Source organism: Balearica regulorum, chromosome 3, assembly GCF_011004875.1.
Source record: "Balearica regulorum gibbericeps isolate bBalReg1 chromosome 3, bBalReg1.pri, whole genome shotgun sequence".
NCBI lineage: Eukaryota > Metazoa > Chordata > Aves > Gruiformes > Gruidae > Balearica > Balearica regulorum.
The window spans coordinates 63,353,047-63,374,034 of NC_046186.1; the positions used below are offsets into that span (position 1 = coordinate 63,353,047).

At 41.9% G+C, this 20,988-nt stretch overlaps 1 long non-coding RNA gene across 1 annotated transcript; it reads right to left on the bottom strand.

Annotated features, from left to right (window-relative positions):
- Window positions 1-12,128: 12,128 nt before the first annotated feature.
- LOC142601279 (uncharacterized) lies at window positions 12,129-18,514 on the bottom strand. Its single transcript, XR_012834881.1, has 3 exons — window positions 18,188-18,514; window positions 14,592-14,734; window positions 12,129-13,795 (listed from the first exon to the last, which is right to left on the bottom strand). It is a non-coding gene; the product is annotated as an uncharacterized LOC142601279 (long non-coding RNA).
- Between the last annotated feature and the right edge of the window lie 2,474 nt (window positions 18,515-20,988).

The window sequence follows — 20,988 nt, forward strand, 5'->3', positions numbered from 1 at the left end:
ACTGAAAGTCCTTTAAAATAACAAGCTCCCAAATATTGAGGCTGGCTTCTCTTTTCTAGAGATGTAAAGCTGAGAAGTTGCCAGAGACTTTAATTTCCCAAGATTTCAGAGGTATCTGGATTCTGGTGTCTTCAATGGGAAGGTTTCTGACATAGGTTGTATTTACATCTTGAAGCTGACAGCATTACCTGTCTCAGCTGAAGCGTCATCTCAAGAAGTGCATCCTCTAGCCTTGCTGGTCAATGCCATCAACTTTGAAGACTTACCTCGTAGCATATATAGGAGCTTATAGACACCCCTCCTGAAGCTGGACTCCAACTTTTTCAGCTGTTGGTCCTACACAGTGAGAAAGATGCCACTCCTCCACAAACACAGCATTGCTGTGTTTGCTTTCTTTCGCTTCTGAGCCTGGTAGTTCTCTTCTGACAGTTCAAAGTTGATATTCATATTATATTTAAGAGAAGCAGCTAAAGGGTAATTTATTGTGTCTTAATTGATAGTCTTAACTGATTGATAACCTGTGTTTTATTGCATTGAAGAAGAAACAAGTTCACACTTACCGTTTTATTCAGTCAGATCTATCAATAGAAGTGTTGAGTTCCATACTGCTGAATTTCCTAAGCTACACACTTCATGAAAAAAGGAATGAATCTGACCTCTGGCTATTATTTGCAATGCTCTTGTACTTGTAATTGAGCCAAAGTCTTGGACAATGTTATCTGTCTAACATAGTCTTTCATTTCCTAAAAGCTTTGCTACTGGGCCCACCATTTGTTACAGAGATGTTAAAGAAGCCCCTGGAGCAGAGCTCATCTGTCAATAGCTATTGCAGTTCTTTGAGACTCTATTGTGAGGAATTGTGCTGTTGCCTTTTGAGATCTCTTGACACCAGGTTTTAAATTGTTCAGCTAACATTATTAATTACTTTCCTAAGATCTGACTCACCGATATTGTACATCTGGTGCTGTCATTCACCCCCCAAGATAGTGTAAAGATTATGAAATATTACTATTCTGGTTGGTAACAAGCCAAGACATTCATTCTATTATTCATCCTGTTAAGATGTAGTCCTCTCTATTAACAAAAACAAAATTACTTTAGCTAACATAAGATTCACTTGCCTTAAAATTAATCTGCTGACATTACAGATGGAAAATACCCACTTTGGTCCATGAGTTAAAGTGCTAGCTCACAATTTGGTGCAGGAAAGTTTAAACTGGAGGCAAGCTTTTCATGGAGGTGTATAGTGAAGGGGAATAATTTCCTGTTCCAAAGTTGATTGCAGGTTTTGCAGAGCATTTTTGAACATCACTCACCTCTGAGAATCAAAACAAGGGTATGCCTACACTGCAGTCACTAACCTTGCTTCTCAAAGAGCGAATTGGAGATCTCCATGCTGCCTCATCTGCCCATATCCCAACAGCCACCTAAGCTAGCTAATATGACTGACAAGTAGCACAACCCTGGCTGACAAGCTCCTCTGATGAACTAAACAGCACTGTTGAATACCAACCAGACTAGGGGTATGAAAGCTTAATTTTTCCACAAAACAGTTTTTCTTTTTATTTCAGTGCTGTCTGGCTTTTAATGGCTCGTTTAAATTGTGCTGAGTAATTATAATGTTCCTTTAATCCAGGCCCAGATGGTCCCTTGCTTGAGTCCTGTGACACCCACTCGCATATCGCAACCTCTTCATCCTGAGCCAGCTTCACTTCTTACCCTAATGCTCAGCAGTCGCTGTCAGCACTGTCATTCCCTGATACCAGCGTTGAGACCGCTTAGCGGGTCTAGATGACTATGTAGCAGATGTCACCCCTTAATAAAGGAGAGAGATGCATGGAAAGACTTCCCTGTATTAGGAGAAAGGATGGCCAAATATATATGCAAATAATATGGAAGTACATTTCTTCCTTTCATAAAAAAACAGACAAATTATTACAGTGACCTGAGAAACTGAATTCAATTAAGAAACATTTTCATGACCATTCTTTGCTCTGATCTTCCTGTGTTACAATCCTCCACGGGACTCTGCCTTCTTAACAGAGAACTGTGCTGGTATAAGCACTTTATATAAGCACTTTATGGAGGCATCCACTTTTAGCTTGCTATCTGGGCTGCTATAAAACAGCTTTCATTAAAGAGTCTTAATTGCAAGGAAAAATCAGAACAGCTTCTGCACTCCCTCTTCTCTTCTGTTAAAAAGGAAGAGTTTTTCATGATGGAAAATAGACAGGTATGCCTAAGGGAAAATCTATCAATTCCACTGTGTGCAGCCAGCCTTAGGGATGTATGAAACCAGCTGCAGCCATGAGAAACATGGGTAGGAGGGCCACTGTTGTCTAGTCTTGCACGAAGCATTACAGCCACTTTTGCATAAAGGTTTCTCTTTGCATTTCACTGATATCTTATTTCTCAGTGGTCTGTTTTCTTCTAGACAAATACTGGATAATCCACTGCTTCTCTAGTGTCATATGCAATCATCTCTGGAATTTGAAATTATTACGTTACTTACCATAATTGCCCATCCCTTTGCTAATGACTACAGTTACGCATGGACAAAAAGCCTTTTATGTACTTACACAATCTACTAGGCACAGGGCAGTATTAGGCAGGATTCAAAGTCCAATTGATTCTAATTCCACACACCAGTAATTTCTGCAGCACCTGCCCTCCGAGGATCTTGCTGAGCCTCCCCATATGCTCATGCAAGGTATGTGAACCCACTGAACAAAACAGCAGATAGTGTCTTACTGCCCATATAGTACTCCGTGCCTAAGGAGAGCACGTTCTCTGAAGAACACCATAACCATCCTGACCATTGCTTTTCCCTCCACACTGGCAGCCCCCAGAGCTACCAGGAAATTATGAAAGAGCAGTTAGAGCTGAGGAGAGAGCTCTCCCAATAATGAGAGAAAAAAACTTTGTTCCCATAATTTCAAGTGAGAAGTGATGTATCCAAAAATAGATGCTTTACCAAAATGTGAATCAGATGTTGAAAATTTTGAGAACTCCCCAATCCCTACAGACAGAACTGCTTCGGTTCGCAACTGTTTTGACTGCAACTGCTAGCAGTGCTCATAAGACTGTATATAACCTTCCTAAAAACACATCTACAACATAGTCTTCTACAACAGCATTAAACTTTACACCCTATGTTGTTTTGGTTAGTCTTGGCTACTGCTGGTTTTACCTGTTACAATGGGGGCACCTCTATTTTGCTTACAGCTTGGCATGTCAGCTAGACTGATGAATGAATGGGCAGTATGCTTAGACAAGCCACGTCAGGATATAGTCTAGGTATAACTTATCATGAGCATGAAAGTAAATATAACTCAGAGGAAGGTCTTCAGGGCCAAAGTCTATATATACTGTGTGAGATGAATAAGCACTTCTCAGGCTGGGTCCATGTGCTCTCCCCAGCTATGTTCTGTCCCTATGCTAGAAAGAGACGTGGTTGTGACTCCTTTCCCTTGGACCTCAGAGTCCCTCTATGGGCAGAAGGGAGCCAGAACATACCCCATCAAGCTACTTCCGTTGGCAAAATACACCTGTGTTGCAAATATAACCGTGAAATGCCTGGGTCTTTTCCTGGGAGCTGCCACATCTCTCCAGCTTCTCATGAAGTCATCTGAAGTCAGAAAACCTCTGCAGCTCTCAGTGTTCAGCCTTTGCCTTAGGGCTGATCAATCTTCAGCCTTTGCGGAAGGTACAATCCACCAGAACTGTGGCAGAGTCCCTTGAAGCACAAGCATGTGTCTCATCAGAGGGGAACAGATGTAAGTCCAGATGCTGGTTTTCTTGTGGGTGTACTACATCATTGTATGGCAAATGTCAGCTATGACAAATGACAGGATTTTCACTTACCTACTAAGGCAGGAGAGAGGTGGGGTATGGCAGGAGAGAGATGTAGGATGATGACATATTTTATGATGGTCAAACTTCTGGTTATATGATTAAGAAGGGTTGAGGCATGATACTCTCCAGTATTTCCATCATCAGCATTCTGCCTGCTGGGACTAGTTCTTACTGCATTGTTAAAGCCCAGTACAGGTATGTGGACCATATGCATCTTCTTCTCGTCATATTGTAGCATAATACTGATGTAAACTGCAAATTTGTAACAATAAATAAAGCAGAAAGCCTTTAAATATATGCCATGGAATAGCTCTCTTAGTGAGCTTGTAAAATAAAGGTGGGCAATAAAGTGTAATGCTGCAACAGTTCTCTACCCATGCATTTAAAAGCCACCTCCTGAGCACACCCTGCGAGGAGAAACCCAGTCTCTGGGCTGCTTCTGATTCTCATTTTGAGGTTATTATTCCAAGTGCAATTCCCAGCAATGAGGTAACAGAGATATTGTTGTTTCTCTGTGGGAGGCCTCACAAGTAATTGTTTTGGAATATATGAAACTATTCTCCTGCAAATCAAACATACTTGTAGTGTTGTTTTTGTATTTGAGTGTTAAATGACCCCAGTCAAAAGACGAGAAATGTCTTAAACCAGATTCAAAGATCTCCCATTTCCTTGGCCCCTCCTCTTCTCCCAGTTATACCAGTACAGAATGGTATTATTTCTTTAGAGGAAGTATACCACTGCTCTTAAAGCTCCAGATTTTCACAGCTATCTCTACTGGATGAAGCATTTCCACAGAGAACAACAAAATTCTCCTTGAGCTCCCAGTTTAACATTTCAATAACACCATGGTCTGGCAAATCTGAGTGGGTTGCCTGAATTTTTTAAAACATATTTTTTAAACCTATTCTAGCAAGTTAATCAGTGGGAATTCCTAGCCACCAGAACCTGATTGTCTGTCAGTGTAATTGTTAATATACAGTTTTGGTGCTCACAGCATGTCCCTGGGACTCGGCTCCTTCTCCAGGCTCCTGTTGCCTCCAGAGACAAACACTTTATCCAGTGGACAACTGGGAGCAGGACCCTCAGCCCCTCGGACTTACCTGCTCTCCACTGGTGATCAGAGACAGCGAGGAGATTATCCTCCCCTGGCTATGGTAAGCCTCTCCAAGCACTCTACTGAGAATTGTTTTTGATGATCCACCATGTGCTGAATGTCATTCAATATTGACTTCCAAAGTCATCTTGCTTTCTGAATATGTTTTGCTAATCCTTTCGGAAAGGTCTGAAACAGGTTCTCACATTACAGTAGACTTCTAAAGTTGGCTTCTAACAGAGTTCGCTTCCCTAAACACACTTTGGTATACCCCTTCTTTGTCATTATTTTATGACCAAGGATATAAATAAAATTAAGAAAATGATTTTGCAGTGAAAGAAACACTTCCACCCCCCCAGCTCTCCATGGTGGCTGACATGTATGATGTTCAGTCCTGCTGTGTCTGATTCACAGAAGAGGAGTAATTGTCCATTCATCTTTTTTAAAGGTCTTATTTAGATAAAGTATAGCAATAAGAATCATACATTTTAAAAAAAAGGTAAAGTTAATTTTTTATCACATTTCACACTGCCTTATCCATTTAATGTCAAATAGCAGTGAAAGGAATCTATATCCATATCAGACTTGTGATTGCAGGCATCTTCCAGAGCACAGAACCCTTTCCAGCCTGACAAGTGTCTCACTTGTCTGTCAGAGGTGTGCTGGAAGGATGGAGAAAGCAAAGCTGTGCTTACACAATGATGCCACCCACAGCATTGCTCCGCTTTGGTTACAGTGATTCAAATGTCTGCAATCAAATTTCTTTCAAAGGGCAACAACCTCAGAGAAGAAGCCTTGCAAACAGAATGCCATGCTATATATATGTATATATATGTGCCTGTGCACCCACCCGTATGTACGTTTCTGTAGGGATGCCATGCCTCTGGCTGACAGCTGGCAGGCAGTGGCTGTCAGAGCCTGGATCCTCCTCCCAGGAGAGAGAAAGCTGCCAGCTTTCAATGCAGGGCTGACTTGCACCGAAGATTGTCCTTGAAAGAGATTAGGAAGCATAAGGATAGTTAACCTGATCATAAGCGGGTCATTGAACTGTGTTATGATTGAGCAGGTATTACAGAAATGTTTTTCCTTTAGTTAAAATTCTGGTCCCAGAGGAACAACTGAAATTGCATGAATTAATTTTTTATGTGTAATGTTTGACTGTGGGAGAGTACTGAAAAGAAAACCAGTTCTGCTTCAGACCCACAAGCATTTTTACACTTTCCTATTATAAATTATTATTACTGAGACACATTGTTTTAAAGAAACTTGTTTTCCTGGAACTGTCTGGGAGTTTAGAAAATCAAGCATAAAACAAAAAAATCAAAATGATCATTAGGTTCACCAATCAAGCTAAGTAAGAAAAGAAGCTTTTGAAATCCTTCAAGTCAGGTTTACAGAATTAAGGCAATACTCAGATACATGAATGACAGTTCTCCCTTTTATTCTTAAAACCTGATTTTGCAAATTTTAAATTTTTGTGCAATTAACTATGCTCACAGGGGTTGTTTTGGGGGAATCCTGATTAAACTATTAGTAAGGCATTTACGCCTCTAACATGCAATAGAGTAACTAAGCTAAAATACTTGCTTATTAATTGGGTTATCAGGTGAGCACATGTTTAGACTATTAATAGTATTTGGCTTTATGTCATTATTTTCCTTGAGGAATAATCAAAGCCATTTGGAAATATGAGTGACTGAAGCCTTGCCAAACTCCTGTAGTCACTATCCCCACGTCACTGCTGAAGATACCATGTTGTGCTCTGTACACCAGCACAGAGGGATAATGGGACCTTACAACAGCAGCAGAGAAACTTATCATCAGGCGGGAAATGGGATCAGGGTAACCAGACTCCTTGGCATGTGTGTTAGGTGCAGGGGTTGAATCTGAGTCTTCCCTCCCCACCTTACATGAGCAGAAATAAAATGAACATGCCACGGAGCTTTAAAACTACGTCCTATACTAATACACTGGTCTCTCAAATGGCAATACTCACCTTCTTTTGGATCTTCAAAGCTGGTCTGGCTTTTCCTTCCCTCCCCAACTGGAAACGAATGGCAAAGCTCAGGTGTGTCAATGTGGTGGCAGCAGGAGCGCACCAGGCACAGAGTCAGTCCATTACTGAGGATGGTTTGGCTGCCTGCTGGCCCGCAAGGAGTATGTGCAGAAACCTACCAGCAATTTAAGCAAAGTGGCCTGCTACTAGCACATTCTTCTTACCAGAAGGAGCATATACCTGGTTTCCACAGTCAGTCATCCAGTTCAGCCCCTGGCATAACAGTCATGATGAGATGCAACCTGAAATCAATAACATTTAATAAGAGAAAGTGTAAAAGTAAGTAGAAGGACTGGCAGTGAAATTCTGAGGTTAAGCTTCAACTTTTCCACTACAGGTACAAGTATAGGGACTTTAGACAAGTAGAGATGGGCATTTAACATTATTTCATCTGCCATCTCTGGACTTCTTAGCATAATTTTGCATTTCCAATAAGAAGAATGAAGATCAACTTTACGTGGCAAGCCCATCTGGAAAAGAAGGGCTGTTTTATACTGTGAGAGAGGAGAGATGTGCAACTGTACACATTCATTTTAGAGCAGAGAATATGGTGAAGGAAAGCTAAAGCACACACATGGTTATCAGTATGAAATCTTCTCATTTACTTCCCACTGTGTAATTTATTCATCTCACGGCATAAGGGTACATCGAGAGAAACAAGGAAAAATGTGTTTTACCAGAGTTCAATCAGTGTTGTGGAAAAAGTGGAAAAAGAAAAAGCCATCTTTATCCTTTTAGCAGTCCTTCTTAATTGTGAGCACAGACCAACAGTCTTATAAGGCTGCTTACTGCAACTTCTCAAAAATAATTAGTATGGACGATGTTCACAATGATCAATTTTAAAAAGGCCAGAGGAACTGAGATGCCAGTGTGAATCCCAGCTTCCTACCAGGCAGCATCTGAACGGCGCAGCCGACCAAACCAGCCCCATCACCAGGCAGGCTACAGCTGCCTGTTCGTCACACAGCTGATGGGCAGCCGAGTCCTCCACATCCCCCTCCTGGCTCACACCCTGCAGCTGGTGCTGTGGCCAAACAGCACGAACCCCCTGGAAGGTATCCACCCACACCACTGCTGCTGACGCTGGTGTCCGTTCAGCTCCTTTCAAGCAGAGGTCAGTGGCTGCTTGAAGTTTAGATGCTTACTTTGAGTTTGGATCCAATCTGCCAGGGGACTGAGAGAGGTTCACAGTGCCTCATGAGACCTTTGGAGTTGCCTACAAATCTCTCCCCAGTACCACACTTCTGGCAAGTCTACTGCAGGCTATTGAAGCACCTGGCCTGCAGTTCTTTCTTACTCTTCCAAAGACATCAGGTTTTTCTCAGCATGGCAGGCAAGGGACACCAGCTCAAGCATATGAGAAGTTTGGATACCAAAATATTCACAGAAATTTTTAAACTCTACGTATTGATGACAAAGCTATATCTGCTGTACAAATCACATCAGCCCTGCAGCTTCTGCTGGTGGGCTTTAGGATGGCCAGCATCCAGATAAAGTCTGAACAATGTTGGGGAAACAGGTATGTGATAAGGACAGTGTCTCTTTGTTGACTATTATATGGGAGTTGGGGTATTCAGTCACTCTATTTCCCCTTTCTGTCTCCCATGCAATGAAAAGGAACTTCAGGGCAGCAGAGTATGTCCAAAGAATTTGATTCCTCCATTTTTTATGCCTGGGAAAAGTTTTTAATACCTTGCTGCATAAGGATAATGCTATTTTCAACCAAAAGTGCATTGCTGCTGACAATGGCAAAGCATTGAGTATTCAACCCCTGGTTTTATCCGATTCCCCTCTGTAATCTCCTGGATAAGAGCAAGCAAAGCATTTTACTTGTAGACCCTTCATATCCCTCCTGGGAAATAAAAAATGCAAAAATCCACCATGGGATACTGTGGAGTTTAAGGGAGAAATAATGAACACTTGTTAGTGAGAAAGGAAGAAAACTCCAAGGAACCTGAGGACAGAACTGTAAGGAAAGTTAGCAATGACTGAATGGCTCTGGAGAGTAAGATATTAGCCGGCGCCAGTGAATAGATCATTATGCATATGGCCTTAAGGGACTCCACCCAGAGGAGATAGCAGAGAAAATTTCTGCAAGACAGGAGGGAGACATAAAATTTCTGACCCCTTTCTTTCAGACTCAGGAGGAAAGAGGAACAACGTGCCCTAAGAATGGCTTCTCACTGAAGGAGAGCACTAGCCCATCTGGCCTGCACGAATGCTGAGGAAGAGGTCAGATTTTTCAACTGAACTTTATTTCAAGGAAAGAATTTACTTTGAAGAGCCACACAAATTTGGCATCCCTTCATTTTTATTGTTGCAAGTTATTTGCAGCGGAAATAAAGAACAATGAAAGAGAGGATATACACAGTTTTTGAAGGAATTTGTTATTATTTATAGCTAAGGAATGAACACCAACATGTGTTAGGTTTCCTGCTTGCAGATGTCATTCGGTGCCCTGCGTTAAATGTCCATGTTGCCCACTGCAGGCCACCTGCAGCTCTGGGCTGCTGGGAAGTGTGGTGTGGTATTTTCCAAGAGGTTAGGGGGCTCACATGGACCTGGGCAGCAAGTGCTCTGGACAGAGGCGAGCACCGTCAGCCCACCCTACAGTGCCCAGCACTGAGCTACTAATGAGACTGGAGGAGCAGAAAAAACAGAGGGAGTGTGCAAGGGAGGCTGAGGGAGAGTCTGGGAAAAAGACATTAGGAGATGAGGGGCAAAATGAAGAGCTGAAGACTATCAGCTGGGAAACATCACCTCCTGTGGTACCACATTCCTTATTTTTAGTGTTATTTGTTGTTCCTAGTAGTAGTGGTGTTGCTCTAAAGCACAAACACCCCAGAACCATTTCAAGACGTGTGTCTCAAACCACGAGTTGTTAATGTTGAACAACACTCTGACATATACGGTCTGAGCAGCGTCCTGTTAAAGTCTGCTGAGACACGCCGAAAGGAGAAGCTACTCCTTATGTGCCTGTCTGTAATGAAATGAAGCTGAGAATTCAAAGAGTATGTTATTGCATAACATACAGCCATTAGTGAAACATGAGTATATTTTTCTAAAACCTTAGATGACAGCTTTCTAACACAACCTGACCACAGCCTGTTATCAACCTTATTATAGCGATACGGATATAATGAGTACTGAATCTCAAGATTAATGATTTCCTACGTACGGCACGTGGGTGAATGGCTCATTTCCCCCTCTACCACTTGTCATTGCTTCATAAGCAGGAGTCATGACTAAATTATAGGAAATCAGAGAAAGTCCCAATCAATAGTGTTTACATTTCTGTTTCCAAGGAACTCATTTCCCAGCATTGAGGAAAATCAAGAACAAGCTCACTGATAATGTTGAAATACTTCCAACCAATTTGCAACCAAGCATGAAGAATATTAAACAATTTTAACTGGAAAGAAATATATTTGGATCAGCAGATCAAGATAATTCATACCAAGGAGCACCAAAAGTGATGGGTGAGGTGTTACCTGTTGATAAATTTTCAGTTATGGGTGAAAATTTCAGAAGTGTGGCAGTGTTGTATTAGTACTAAAACAAAAAGTGAGATAACCTATTTAACTATAGCTGACATCAGTTTCAGGTAGAATTATGGCAAAGTTGGAGCAGGAGTTTATGACTAACAACAAGATTGGAGTTCAAAGGGAAAATAAGTTTTGCCAGACAAACCTGACCCCACATTTCACTGAGATTTCACATTTGTTAGATAAAGTTACCAGCACTGGTGTACAAAATTCTGGCAGAATCAAGAGAAGTAGTGGTACAAACTTGTGCTGGAGAAAATGCACCTAGAGCCCTCCAACCCCACAGGCAACAGCATGCCTGTCAGAGAGGGAATGACACAGATGTGGTTTTAAATGCCCTGCAGTAGAATTGGGTTGCAAATTCAGTCAGGCACTAAGGACCAGAGTGGCAGTGTCTGCAACCCTTCATGGCATGGATGTGACATGCTTTCACACAGCTGTAGGATTTAGAGTATCACAGAGAATGGAAATGGGTTTTGCTGCTAGCGTTCCGATGGACATGAGAAGCTCTGGCAACAGCAGAAAGGAAAAAAAAGGAGGAGGGAAATATGTCAAAAATTGCAAATTAACAATTATTTATAGGAATGGGTTGGTTGATAAGAAGTGAACTGTGTGGAAGTTTTACACTTTGACAAATTTATATCAACTTCATAAATCCTCCCCATATGACTAAAAATCTTGGCTAATAAGCAGAAATCCTAGACGTACGTGCACTGCTGGGAAATGAGCTTTTCAATGCACAGGCGGTCCAAACCCCAGAGGGGAACAGCCCCATGTGGGACTGGGACAGGGAAGCAGGAGGACATGTGAGACCTCACGGTGCTCCCTGCAGATGGGAATCTGACAAATCCAAGCCAAAAGAGATTTGCATCTGCCAGCTGAATCTGAAAGAGACTTACCACAGATAAAATTTTAAGTACTCCCATTTTAGCAGGGAAGAGATGCCTGACCTGACTGTAGACTCAAAGGGAACTTAAAACACTTGTGAAGCTGAGTTCATTGCTAGATTCAGACATGCTGGCAATGCAGCAGTAATGGAGATTTTCTACATATCTCGGTGGAGATTTTACTCAGATTTGGAGATTTATTATTTAAAAAATAACTAATGCCATTTTGCCTTTACAGCAACTGTGCCAGGACGTGATTTCTCCAAGCATTGATTTGTGAAATATGCATGAGATAGATATATATATATGTATGAAATATATATATCCACTGATTATGAGACAAAAAAAGTAACCTTTAGTTTCCATTTACAGTACAAATCAATAAAGGCCTGTTAAATATTAGCGAAGAGAGAACAAATGGGTAAATAGCACACTGGAAAAATCCCACTTAGATTTCAATTAGCTGCCAAAAACCTTCTCTTTTTAACCTGTGGCCTCCAGGAATTCAGCATTTTGTTTGGCATTGGCATTTCTCTCCATTATTTAAACACTTACTCTTTGAATGCCTGCAGCAATCTGATGGGAAACATTAATGAAAAAAGAGATTTCTGAAAAGACCAAAACCTTGCCATGTTTAGAAGATCCCAATTCAATACAGCTATGTAGAAAATGTGATTCAAGAGGGCCACATACATGCTTACATTTTTGTTTGTAATCACAAGCCCAGCAGGAGAAGGAAAAAAATAGGGGAGTTGTTTTCCAAACAGAATTTTAGTGGAAAAGTGGGGAAAACTGACTGAAACCAGTAAGAAACAGTGTATCTGACCAGCATTGTCTTCTTGTTACCTCGGATTCCCTCATCTGCCTCTATTCTTCCAGCTGCTATTCCTATATTTAACACATGCCCAGGCTACAGAGCATAGCGTAGCAGTGAATGCCTCCAGACTAACTTTGAAGAAGCCTCCCCAGGCAGCATACTGAGCAGGTTGTGCTGCGCTCCATGCTCCCACACTGGAGAAGTCAGCCTCACCAGCAATGGGTCACAGTACCAGCAGCAAGATGATTGCTCACAGGACTCCCTGACGTGAGACTGAAGCTGTCCACAGCAATGCTACATGTCTGGAAGTCCGCAGGACACAGGTCCTGTCCCTGTGTGACACTAACACAGTAGACAAACTCTGTTGTAGTCCTTTCAAAATTCAAAATCTTCTGAAGGATTAAACCGGTGTTATAGGATGCTTCTCTTCTCACGCAGATCCTCTGCTTCAGAGGAGAGAGCAATTTTTCAAGAGGGAATAGTCTCCATTCAGTGGGCCTCTGTGATATAACTAACTATTAACACGAAGGGGAGATTAAGTCCCAGAGGATGATGCAGCCACATACCATTGCTCATTAGCTACCAACAGCAACGCAGGAAGCAAACCAAAGCCTTACTGGCAGGTTTTTTAATTTGGATAATTTGATATTTAACAGCTAGGAAATGCGCCCTCAGAAAAAGGAATCAGGCTAGTCAGGGTGGTCACCGGAGAGCAGGATATTGAAAAAGGAAAACAACTCACGCTTTGTAAACTGTTGTAGTGCCACTGAATGTAGCAGAGCTCTACTGGTCCACGCAAGTTCAGGATCTGTCTGCCAGGGCCAGATCTGTCGGGTCTCCACGCCTAACCAGTGAGCCATGCTGCCCACGCGCTAATTCTTCATGCTGTCCCACAGGTTTTCCCAATCTATCCACCCCTGCACAGTCCTTTGTCAGTGTGGTTTTGCAGCACAAACATTCAAATGAAATATTGTTCACTGCTGATAAAGGACCGCACTGTCATTTTTACCCAGAACGGGTGCCATAGCACTGCTTGGTCCAAGCAGGGAGGTAAGGTATGCTTCAAAGAAAAGAAAACATGGGCAGTAAATTACAGACATTGAAAGCCTCCTTTAAGAGTCATCTGGACTGACTATGTGAGCCTTTGTGCTTATCCAATGCTGCGTACACACTGAAAAGCTCATTTGATTAGGAAAAAAGGCTGGATCTGACAAATCCACATGACTAAGAAAAACAGCCTGAGGAGGCTGTCCCTGCTACAGCACAAGAAAGCACATTGTGAAACCACCGTGGTGTGGGTGGGAGAAGCAAATTCCAGAATCACGGATGGTATGTGGCAGCATATTGATCACTCCCCAACAGGACTGCCTCGTATCTGCACAGGCGGTGTGCTTGAAAGAGGCAGAAAGCAGAGAAGCAAGTTCTCCTGCAATGCAGGAATTATTCTTCTGAACAGCCAATTTATCGCCTGCATGAAATTGTCCATTGCGGTTATAGTTGTTTAGTTTCTTCAAAATGTCTTCATACTCCTGGGCTTTGAAACTATGGGAACAGTGAAAAAGACTTTCCAAATCAGCTGTTAAACTGTAATATATTTACTTTAGCTCATTATGTATAAGTAAGAGCTCTGTTTTTATAATAATGTAGATTCTTTTGTTTTTCTAAAGTCCTATGCAAACCTTTAGCTATGTAACACTAAACTTGACCTTGTTCTTTATAACAAAAACATATGGTAGGGAGCCATCTCTAAGATGAAAGGCCCATAGTTCAATCCTTACACCGTATTCAGCTGTAAAAACAGTCTTCACCCTCCTCTGGAGAGCTATTGAGCAGGTTTAGCAGTAGAGTGCCTCAAAAGGAATTGCCTTCATGGCCCACAGTGCCCACAGCCCTGTATTAGCTCATACTGCGGGAGGAACCTGAGGTGCATGCTCTTAAAAGGCCATCACACACTGGTAAGCAGAGATGGCAGCAGATTCAAGTGCAGACATAAACTTTCTGCTCCTCATGACTGAAATTTTTGCCCACATCGCAGGCTTTGCTTGACCCAAATCTCTCTGAGTCGGGCACCCACTGTTCAGAGCCTGAGTTCAAACACTTAAGAGATGGCAGCATCCCCTGTCTCCAAGAAAGCAAATCTGGAAATGATTGCCATGCCTTCTGAGAGACCTTGGTGAGACCTGGACCTGCATCTCTTTGATCCACCCAGACTGCCTAAACGAACAGACTCAGGTCTACAATATATCGTCAATATACTTGATGCTCTGGATCTCCAGAGCCTGAGATACATGTGAAGTTGTGCAGAGATAGTGACCGGATCCAGTCCTTGGTCACACACCCAGAAGTTAGCATAAACTTGTTCTGCTTGTCTTCCGATGTCTCGTCTTGCTTGCCTGCTTGGTGGTCTTCAGAGTCCCCTGAAGTAACAGCATTTCCTATCACTCTTTGCGCAGATTTGCAGGGAGTGACAGCAGAATTTTCCTGTTAATGGACATTAGATAGGCTTTATTGGAGTGAATGGTCTAATTGAAACATGTGCCATGAACAGTGACCAGGAACTTCAGGACCACTGGTGAAGGACCATCCCCAGCTCAAACTAGACATTGTCAATGTACACCAAAATGCAGGCAGTGTCAACCTTTCCCCTAAGCTCAGTGTAAAGCAGGCAGAAATACTAAGCGGGCAGAAAAACTGCTCTTCTGCTTCTATCTGGATCAAGCAAACAAACATTAAGCAAAGTTCAGCCATTTCATTTTGCAAAAGATAATTTTGCAAAACAGCTATTCCACAGCAGTAGGGATGATGTTCCATACCAATATATCAGCTATATATAGGTACCCTGACACATTTTGTAAGGATGAAAAATTAAGCTTTGTGATAGTCCATTTGTATTAGGCAATTGTACCAAATGACATGATTATCAGATGCCATTTAACATGGGTGCCTGAGAATCTGAGTGCTAAAATTAGGACCTATTCACTCAGATTTTCAGACTTCAGGCACCAGGCTGTGGCCATGTGGTTTCAGACCTGTGGATAATACGAGCTCTTCACATCTCAGAAAGTAAACTGACCTCTTTATGTTGACTGAACTATGAACTAGCACAAAAATACAAGTAGGGTGCTAAGAAAAGGTAGTATGTGTTTTAAACCAGGTGGTAGGGACAAAAGATCAGACAATCTTTCGGGTACACAAGTTTTTTGAATGGGAAGGAAATTCTATTTGCCTGATGCTGAGCACCTGCAGACTGAGTCACATCCTAGTGCAGAGTATTGTTTTATGCCATGGCTCAAGGAACTTAAAAAGTTGCTTGCCGTTTTCACATGACAGCTACTGATGCCCTATTGAGAAACAGAACCCCAGTCTATTAACCTCCTTTCTTTGCTTTAATCACTGAATCATGCTTTCTGTATTGGAACAGTCCAGTGAAGAGTGGGAGAGCTGAAACACAAACACCAAATGGTAGGACGCTTGCTCCAATAGCACTTTACAAAAGTAGAAAGTGATGGTGATTTGACCCAGAGGAAAAAAATATAGAGAACTACAAGTGTGCTACATTGCTAGAGCAGTGAGGAAATAAATGGAGGCAATCAAGGATTATGTCTGCTCAAAATGTAGTCGTGGTCAGGCACAAATGCACTCATATAGGGCAGGGCAAACTTTTGCTACTGTCATGAGAATAGGACCTCACAGACAAGTATTAGCACATACTGAGATCACTTTAAGTACTTCTGATGATGAGTACTGAAAATTTCTATGTTCCAACTTAAATATGAGGTGCTAAATATCTTACATATTTTACTGTAGGAAAAAATAAATCCTCTCAATTAATTCTAATGCCTGCTAAATTGTTCCAGTACTAATTTAACACATTCCTGTCTAGACTAAGCCATTCAGTATAGCTCACTGCAATACAGATGATCATATTATCCTGTGAAACTGCACTATGTACACCGTTTATTACATCAAAAGCTTTTCGTTCAGGCAGTAAAGTTAGCATAGATAGCATAGTTAGCATAGATAGCACAATGTGTCCCAGAGCCTTATGGGCTTGGAGGGGATAGAAAACTGCCAGGCAGCTGTTTCCTACCCAGCACAGCAGCACCCTGGCTGCTCTCGGAGGAGAGAAGTCCTGTTCACAGATCAAAATACACGGAGGAGAAAGCAACGCTGTGCTGTCAAAATCCTTACTTATGGCTTTCACTGGAGAGCTGCGAGCTGTGAAATGTGCAGTCTAGCCATTCTTCCTTCATATGTAATAAACACAAATGCTTTCTTGCAGAAATCAATGACTCAAGGAAAGGTTTGCTCTCCGAGTGATTTGGGAAGGCAGAGAAGAATGCTGTTGGGGTGTTCTTGGCACAAATTTACAGCGTGAAGACAACAGCCTGCAATGGAAGTTGGAAAATATTTAGAAAATCTGAAAACAGATTGTTTTATATATTGTTCCTGTCTCAAATGATGTGTGGATGGTGTTCACCTCCCTGCGGGAGGGAAGGAGGTGCGTGGCTGAGGAGGGAGTGAGTGAAATTCACATGCTCTGGTCCCGCTGGCCTTTGCTTTGTTTTGGCATGGGGGGAGGACAGAGGGCGAGGAAAGGACGCTGCTTGTACACCTAAAAAATAAAGGTGTTTTAACTAACTGGGATATATTGTCTTGTATTAATAGCTTACGTGCAAAGGGCAGGGGTGACAGGCGAGGTGGAGGTACTTTTTACCCCTGACCTAGGCAGCACAGGAAAGCACACATTTGGAGATAGCCAAAATTTTTTACTATCTTAAATTTTGCTAAAATCAAAACTTGCCCGTTTTGCAAAACATAAGCTGTCACTGTTTTGACAGGAAGGAGGGAAGAGGGTGGGATAGGGAAAAAAGTAAAGATGAGAGGAAGACAAACGCATGAGAACAGACACATGTAACACTTCCCAAACAGTTCAGATGTTGATGAAAAAGGACATTTTGACACAACGCAGTTTGGTGAACATGTTTGATAGAGCTTGGGTTTGTTTCTGTATGGAACCAAGGGATGTTTCAAGACCTCAACAGATGCCTCAAAATGGGATAGCCAGTCTCCAAGAAGATCCAAATAGATTTGCTCCAGTGTATATCAGGCAGGGCCTGAATGTGAATGAGCTGACAGACAAAACCCTAAGCCATCGTGCTGCTCATTGAGAGCTCATGGACAATATATTGACCTGCAGCTTTGTGGGACCAGACAATTGCCTCTGGTAGTCTCTGGCCACAAAGGATCACTATCCAGCTCCATGCCTTTCAAGAACAGTTTTACTCACCTGTCTGCCTGCCCTTGTGAGTGACACTGGCACAGCAAGAGCAGGGACCTGAGAACGTAATCATTAAGTACATTCGTCACAAGACCAAACGGAGCAGAAGAGTATGCCATTTATTCCTGAGATCTATTTCCAGTTTACAACCCACGCAAGAAGCCGGTGTGAATGATACGTAGCTGAGATCAATCTCTACTTTAATTTAAAAAAAAAAAAAAAAAGGCTTGCAGCATTATATATATATGTTTGTCTCAAAACTCTTATTATGCATAACATTTTTACCTCCCATTGCTTAAGACGCTCTGGAAGCCTTAGAAAATTCATAATATTAGTTAAAACAAAGGGCTAATTTTTTGTCTGAATATGTTGGAAATACTCTCCAAAATAAATTTAAATCAGCTAAATATTTGCAAAAATTTCACTGAAATGCTATGAAGACATGTTTTCAATTCCAGTTACATAAGAAATATGCATAGACTAAGAAGAATTATAGTACTACTGAAAGTTTGGGGTTCGGTTGGGATCACCTGTCAGTTGAGCTAAAGCAGCTAGTCCATAGTGACCCCTAGTAAACCACCACAGATTATCACAACATTACAAGCGGCCATTTTCAACACGATTGTTTGTCTCCAAATTACAATCAATGTTACCTTGGTTACATCAGGTTACCCTGATTACATCAGGTGTAAAGCAGATCAAGGTCTTAGAAAAACCAAAGCTCAGTTGGCTCCGTTTCTAAGCAGAAATCTTCTATTTTGAGATTGTTGCAGTCAGCCATCCAGGGCAGCTCAGCTCAGGACACAATGGATCGACAGTGGTTGTGGAAAGGAGCCACATTTTCATCCTCTTCGCCTGCAGCTGGCTGCAGCAGTCCCAGACAGTGGGAGATGATTGGAAGTGCCACACAGAGGGTTATAGAGCAGATTGTCTTTACATGGGTCTTAGCTTCAGTACAGGCCACTGCTTAAGGGGAAAGACTCCTTTGTAATATCTAGGCATCTAAAATTTAAAGTTAGAGGGAGTCAGACGTGCACACTAGCCTTTCAACGCCTTGTGCTATACGCCACCGCTGCGTGAGCCTTCCTCTTTCATAGCATGAGTGGGAGCAGGCATGTGCGTAACTAATGCACGTGCAAGCACTCATCGTGTCCTGCTCAATCACAGGGGATCAGTGCCAGGTTTCAGCAACTGCTACTTCCAGCAGCACATTTCACTCCAGTTACGCGATCTGTGGGAATCGTTAGGGGTGTGTTTGCATAAGCCAGTCTGAAACACAAGGCCAGCCAATGCTTATCTGCTGAGAAACTAGAAACCCTATGAGCTCGTAGGCACCAGAACTCATTTGCTCTCAAAATCAGCACCATCAGATGCAAAGCAGGTAAGGTCAATAACCTTCAGTTCAGTACCAGTCCATATCACAGTCAGGCTAAAATGGACAGTCTTGCTAAATTTCATAAATTGCTTTATCATCTGGCATCTAATTTCCATGTTAACCCCTTGCTTACTATAGTCAAATGATGCCTGAAACACTCATTTGACTGAATTCTGTATCCTCCGTCCCTTATCTATCGTAATGACTTGTTATTAAAAAGAGTCAGACTTAACATAATTGGGGAGATGGGAATGTTTCCAGGGTATGCATCTGTTTACTGCACACTAATTGGGTCACTGCTGCACTAACAGACTCTAAAATATGTAATGTACTGACTGATGTCTTTCAATGCATGATAAACCTACAGTCACATTAGGTATATCTGCTATTTTGCCCAGCAAGAGCTGTGCAAATGTTGGGGTGAAAAATCTGAGCATCTTTTTAAAAAAGACAAGAGAAGTTGTCTTCTGTTGTGTTCACATCTTCTCATGTACTCTTCCTGGAAACATTAACCACTTATTTAATTAGGTTAAAAGATCTGCAGAGATGGAGTTTATGCTTAGACATGCAAGGATTTTACATCATGTAAGTCACATGTGTAGTCACACCAGCGATCTGGTTGTAATTATAATCTTATACTTGAGTGCAAAGGAACAGTATCTCTTATCTGATCCAAACTTTCAGCCCTGAGCTACAGAGCTTGCATTTTGCATTCTCAGCTCTGAAAACATAGGGTCAACAAAAGTCAGGAAGAAGTTTATGAAATCATTTTGATGGATGACGGTAAGTTTGTTCACAGCCCATTGCCTCACCGAGCAGTAGGAGGTGTTTCTGTGGGTATGAATCAGTGTCTGCAGCTGGAACTAGATGCCTAGCAGCAGGTTAATACAAAATCTAACACAAAGGGATCGTCAAGGACTGAAAAATCACACAGGTACTTTCAACAATAAAAAGTGGCCACAGGCAAGGGGCACAGATATCATTAGGAGTGTTCTGGCCACATATCCCACAAAAACATTTCTCCAGACTAGCTCCAGATGTACGTGATTTTCCAAGGAAGCTGTTGGCAATCAGGAATACCAGATGTTTATTTGGGGTTGTGATTATTGGGCTCAGCTCCAGCATTCTCTGATATGAACAGGAGCACACAGTGAGTGTCAGTCGCCTTGAACTCTTCCATGCAAACTGGCACGTGAACACTGGTGGTACTCTTTGAGACGCATCTGAAAGCAAAAAGTGACGTAAGCCTACATCATCATGAGAAATTAAATGGTTAGATGTACATCAGGTTCTGTTTCAAGTGGGTTAGTAAGCCCTTAAGGAACCAATAGTACGTTTGCACTCAGCTGCTGTACTTCCTGAAAAGATCAGCAAAGCAAAATGATCCAACTTATTGCCTGTGCTTCCTTAGAAATCTTGCTTTCTAATGACCTGCATTTTTTTGGCACGGTTGTCTTGGCAAAATTCAATGTTTTCAAATATTTACAACAGATGCATAGTCACAACATTTTCCATCATACTCTCATTTGTATACAGATCTCTTTAATTTTCTCTTAAGGATTGATTGTAGGTGTTATCTTTGTTTATGGTTTAAAACTTGAAAAACAGTCAGGTGCAACATTTGCCTGGAGGGACTCTGCATCTGAATAAATACACAGCTTTGAATGAAGCATGAGGCATTATCACATTTTACTTGTATATGCCTGCTCAGTTCTTCCACCTTCAGCATGGAACATGCATTGGCTCAGTTACCTTCAGCCTAACTTAGCAAACACTTCAGCAGGTAGAAACCTGCCCCCTTTACAGTGAAGGCTGAGACATCCACATTGGTTGGATGATTCCTGGACTATCCAGCTTGAGAATGTACTCATCTGTCCAGGTTTTGAACTGAGTAATCAGATTAAACATAGTACATATTGTATTGGCTCTACACCAGAGCAGTTCTTCCAGTTGAAATGCGATAGCTAGAACACTCATCTGCCGAAAAAATGGTCCATCTGGAATGATGCATCGTCAGTTCTAGTCTGCCAGTACCCACCCATATGAAATGTATGTGTCAACCATCCTTTGGACTTACTG